Genomic DNA, 6,000 nt, shown 5'->3' with positions numbered 1-6,000 from the left:
ATAATAATAATAATAATAATAATAATAATAATAATAATAATAATAATAATATAAATAAAATAAATAAATAATAAAATAATAATAAAATTTTTATTTATATACTGCCCTTCTTAGAATCAGGGCGGTGTACAGCAAATATACAACAATACAACAATGCAACTATACAAAATTAGTTAAAATAATTCAATAGAAATAATAAAATTCATGCCGGCAAAACAGTGCTGACCAAAGGGGGGGGGGGAGGAAAGTATTCTGGGGCAGAGGTCAGGGGTAAGCCTGCTCGAATAAGTAGGTTTTTAGCCCCTTCTTAAATTGGGCTAGGGAGGTGGCTGAGCGGAGCTCGAAGGGCAGTGAGTTCCAGAGGTTGGGGGCTGAGATGGAGAAGGCCATCCTAGAAGTGGAAATATATTTCCCCTCTGGAACTCTTAACAATTGCTGCCCTGATGATCTGAGTGTGCGGGGCGGATTGTACGGAGAGAGGCGGTCCTCCAGATACCCTGGGCCCAAGCCATTTAGGGCTTTATAGGTAATAACCAACACCTTGTATTGCACCCGGAAGCGAATAGGCAGCCAATGTAAGTCTTTAAGGACAGGTGTTATATGACTGGCCCTGGGAGTGCCAGTGACCAGTCAGGCTGCCATATTCTGCACAAGTTGCAGCTTCCGGGTATGGTACAAGGGTTGCCCCATGTAGAGCGCATTGCAGAAATCCAAACGAGAGGTTACCAGGGCGTGTACAACAGTTTCAAGGTCCCTGCGGTCAAGGTAGGGTCGCAGCTGGCGTATCAGCCGAAGCTGATAACAGGTGCTCCTGACCATCTCGTCCACCTGAGATGTAAGGTGAACAAGATGAACTTGAACTCCTAGTACAGCAAAGCAAATATGATGTAATAGGCATCACTGAAACCTGGTGGGATGAGTCTCATGATTGGAATGTGGAAACAGAGGGGTATAACCTTTTTAAGAGAAATAGACCAAACAGGAAAGGAGGAGGAATAGCACTATATGTCAGAGATATGTACACCAATGAAGAGATCCAGGACATCAATCATGGAAGCCAGGTGGAGAGCATCTGTATAAGAATCAAAGGGGAGGGAAACAAGGATGTTACGGTGGGAGTCTACTACAGACCCCCAAGTCAGACGGAGGAATTGGATGATGCCTTTCTAGAACAGATGACCACACAGTCAGAAAAGAGAGATGTAGTAGTGATGGGCGACTTCAACTACCCTGATATTTGTTGGAACTCAAACTCAGCCAGATCCTCAAGGTCTAGCAAATTCCTCACTTGCCTGGAAGACTATTTCATGGTCCAAAAGGTGGAAGAGGCAACAAGGGGGTCAGCTATTTTGGATCTGATCCTAACCAACAAGGATGACTTGGTTAATGGGGTGCAAGTGGTGGGATCCTTAGGTGGAAGTGACCATGTTCTCCTGGAGTTTGTTATACAATGGAGAGGAGAAGCCAGGCATAGTCAAACACGCATTCTAGACTTTAGGAGAGCGGATTTCAGTAAACTTAGAGAAGTATTGAGAGTGATCCCATGGTCAGAAATACTAAAAGAGAAGGGAGTTCAGATCGGATGGGAGTTTCTCAAAAGAGAGATACTGAAGGCACAATTTCTAACAGTTCCAGTGAGAAAGAAAAATGGGAGGTGTCTCAAGAATCCAGGATGGATGACTAAGGAACTTTCAACTGAGCTAAGTTTGAAACGGAACATGTATAAGAAATGGAAAAAGGGGGAAATCACAAAAAAGGAATTCAACGAAATAGCAGGCATGTGTAGGGGTAAAGTCAGAAAAGCTAAAGCGCAGAATGAAAGGCTTGCTAGAGAGGTTAAGAACAACAAAAAGGGCTTTTTTGGATATGTCCGCAGCAAAAGGAAGAAGAAGGAAACGGTAGGGCCACTGTGTGGAGAAGATGGCAAAATGCTAACAGAAGACAGAGAAAAGGCAGAATTACTCAACACCTTCTTTGCCTCAGTCTTCTCAGAAAAGGCAACGGGTGCTCAACCTGAGGATAATGGAGCAGAGGACAGAATAGGGGAATTTCAGCACAGAATAAGTAAAGAGATAGTAGAGGAATACCTTGTTAATCTAAATGAATATAAGTCTCCAGGACCAGATGAACTACATCCAAGAGTATTAAAAGAACTGTCAAATGTAATATCGGAGCCATTGGCAATAATCTTTGAGAACTCTTGGAAAACAGGAGAGATCCCAGCAGACTGGAGGAGGACAAACATTGTCCCCCTCTTCAAAAAGGGGGAAAAAGAGGATCCCAACAATTATCATCCAGTCAGTCTGACATCAATACCAGGAAAGATTCTGGAGCAGATCATTAAACAGAGAGTCTGTGAACATCTAGAAAGCAATGCCATAATCACAAAAAGTAAACATGGGTTTCAGAGAAAGAAGTCATGCCAGACAAATCTGATCTCTTTCTTTGATAAAATTACCAGCTTGGTAGATGAAGGGAATGCTGTGGATATAGTATATCTTGATTTCAGTAAGGCCTTTGACAAGGGTTCCCATGATATTCTTGCAAACAAACTTGTAAAATGTGGACTAGACAAAGTAACTGTTAAATGGATCTGTAATTGGTTGACCGGCCAAACCCAAAGGGTGCTCAACAATGGCTCTTTTTCCTCCTGGAGGGAAGTGACCAGTGGGGTCCCACAGGTCTCTGTCCTGGGCCCAGTGTTATTCAACATCTTTATCAATGACCTGGATGACAGAATTGGGAGCACACTTATCAAATTTGCAGATGACACCAAATTAGGAGGGATAGTTAATACTCCAGAGGACAAGACCAACATTCGAAATGATCTGAATAGACTAGAAAGCTGGGCCAAAGCTAACAAAATGAAATTCAACTGAGAGGAATGTAAGATATTGCACTTAGAGCAGAAAAATGAAATGCACAGATATAGGATGGGAGACACATTGCTGAATGAAAGTACATGTGAAAGAGATCTAGGAGTCCAAGTAGACCATAAGTTGAACATGAGTCAACAGTGTGATGCGGCAGCTAAAAAGGCCAATGCAATTCTAGGCTGCATCAATAAAAGTATAGTGTCTAAATCAAGAGAAGTAATAGTGCCACTGTATTCTACTCTGGTCAGGCCCCACCTGGAATATTGTGTCCAGTTCTGGGCGCCACAATTCAAAAAGGACATTGAGAAACTGGAGCGTGTCCAAAGGAGAGCGACTAAAATGGTGAAAGGTCTAGAAACCATGCCCTATGAGGAACGACTCAGGGAGCTGGGGATGTTTAGCCTGGAGAAAAGAAGGTTAAGAGGTGATATGATAGCCCTGTTTAAATCTTTGAAAGGATGTCACATTGAGGAGGGAGCAAGCTTGTTTTCTGCTGCTCCAGAGAACAGGACCCGGAACAATGGATGCAAGCTGCAGGAAAAGAGATTCCACCTCAACATTAGGAGGAACTTCCTGACAGTTAGGGCTGTTCGACAGTGGAACAAACTCCCCCGGAGTGTAGTGGAGTCTTCTTCCTTGGAGGTCTTTAAGCAGAGGCTAGATTGCCATCTGTTGGGGATGCTTTGATTTGGATTTCCTGCATGGCAAGGGGTTGGACTGGATGGCCCTTGTGGTCTCTTCCAACTCTATGATTCTATGATTCTATGATTCTAAACAAGCAGGTTGATAGGATGCAGCCTTGCCTAACCCCTTTGCCTATTGGGAACCTTTCTGTTTCCCCAGATTCTGTTCTGACAGTGGCTTCCTGTGCTTGGTACAGATTCCTCATCAGAACTATCAGATGTTGTGGCACCCCCATGCCTTTGAGTGTGTTCCATAGCTTTTCATGATCTATACAATCAAATGCTTTTCTGTAGTCTATGAAACACATGCTGATTCTTTTTTGGAATTCTTTGATGTGCTCCATTAGCCACTGTATGTTTGCAATGTGGTCCCTAGTGCCCCTTCCTTTTCTGAATCCTGCTTGCATCTCTGGAATTTCTCTCTCCATGTATGGATGGAGTCTATGCTGCAGATGTTTGAGCATTATTCCACAGAACATTTAGTTGTGTATTTCTGTATGGCAGGGGGCTGGTCTCGATGGCCCTTGTCATTTCCAACTCTATGATTCTATGATATTATCACATGACCTTGCCTTGCCTTGAGGCTAGTCTTTTTTCAAACATGGGGGCCAATATCAGCACAGACTGAATCTGCCTACATCTGCTGTAAATATTGGGGTCAAAGTTTATTACACTTTTGAAGGCATGCTCCTCTAAAACAGCCAACTCACCATTCTCCTGCCATTATAGTCTCTGAACCTTGTTCTCTGGGCCTGTCACTGTTTCTAAAGGTCCATGTAATCCCTTCGTAATTACTTTCTTGGAGTTGTTTATGTTTCATCTACTCCCAGAGTCCTTTGTCCAAAAGTTCATGAACTAATATCCCTTGTTCTCTTATCCTCCCTTTAGCTGAATAAACTGCTTCAGTTCATAATCTTTTACTAAGCACCATCTCCTGCTGAAACCTGCAACCCATGCCAAAATCTTTCAGCAATTAGTTATACTCTGCTACACATAACACAGACATGAACACTTCCATCTGCTTTCCTCTTTTCCCAAAGAGCTTCTTGCAATATAGTAGATGCTGGTATTTCAAAGTAGCTGAAAATGCACAATTACTTTGTATTGCCATTTGCCGCTCATAGTCTCAATTAATTTTTCTTAAGGTAGATCTACTCTATCTGCACACTTTTCATGATCAGAGACACCAAGAGGGCAAATTCGCCCAATTCTCCAAGGACAGGAGAAATTGTCCAACAGTTCCTACAAAGTGGGGACCTGTTATGAGAAGTAACAATATTGCAGCTTTTTCCACCCCTTGCTTTTCCCCCCCCCTGCCACTCCAAGCAGCTGGAACAGCAATTATGATGGTGTCATATTCCCAGTTCTGAGTAGCAGCATCTTCCAAAGGGGACTCTTAGTTTCCACACATCTTAATAGATGCTAAAGGGATTTGTAGACCTTTGAGACTAACTGACAGAATGAAACTGATAGCATGTGCTAGCCTACTTCCTCAGATGTATTTTAATAAGTCATATTTACCATCTATGTGTCCCTCAGGGCCATGAATGTTGTATTTTCTTCTATCTTCCTTCCAAGTCCTCCTAGCCTTCTTAGTGATAAAGAAGCCCAAGACTATATAATAGACACAGGCCCTATGAGAGTGGCAGCTAGGAACTAGCAGGACGTGGTGTTCTTGAGGGATCTCAGTTCACCAGTCTAGTTAGACCCCCAGTTGTTGCAAGCTCTGTGTTGGGACAATAACTCTTCCAGAAGCCTGTTGAAGGTCTCCAACCTGATCAGGGACCTTCTCTGGGCAATCATGGGTCTTTTGAAGAATGACAAATTTTCACAAAACTAGACAGGGTGCATGGAGTCACGTTATTTCTTTCCATTCATCTTTTTCATCTGCATTTCTTTCTAAAAGCAGGCATGAAGTGGCAAACAATAGCACAATCAAGTTAAAAACAGTAACAGCAGCAATAACCCAACAATAATCCATACAATTTCAAATATCTCAATGACAAAATAGCTACCCAAATCAACAATGTATGTAAGTCATAAACATTAGCTCGAACATGTGAACAGTTTCTGCAGTACAGATATTTCAATAAAAGGCAGATAAGAGGGAAGCAAACCCCCCTAAGAAAATAGCCACAGATTAATATTGACACAGGATACTGGCAGCCACCATACCCTCAAAACTCCACATACCAAACCTGACCTCCTGGCACAGGTTAAACTGTAGGTCATGGTAATGCATGCCCCCAGAGTCATTGGTACTGTCACATAGACCTCTGGGATAAAATCTCCTTTTACCAAGCACTCCTGCTCATGAGAGTATCTAATGGTGATAACTAGATTCAGTCCTCTGAAGTACCAAATTTCACTTAACCCCACAAAGCAATCCCCTTGAGAGTTTTCCCTTAGCAAAATCTGAGTGCTACTCTTTGTTGGAGAGA

This window comes from Sceloporus undulatus, chromosome 1 (assembly GCF_019175285.1).
Source record: "Sceloporus undulatus isolate JIND9_A2432 ecotype Alabama chromosome 1, SceUnd_v1.1, whole genome shotgun sequence".
Classification (NCBI taxonomy): Eukaryota; Metazoa; Chordata; class Lepidosauria; order Squamata; family Phrynosomatidae; genus Sceloporus; species Sceloporus undulatus.
The sequence above is the reverse complement of the archived record's forward strand: the minus strand, read 5'-3'. Positions refer to the sequence as shown.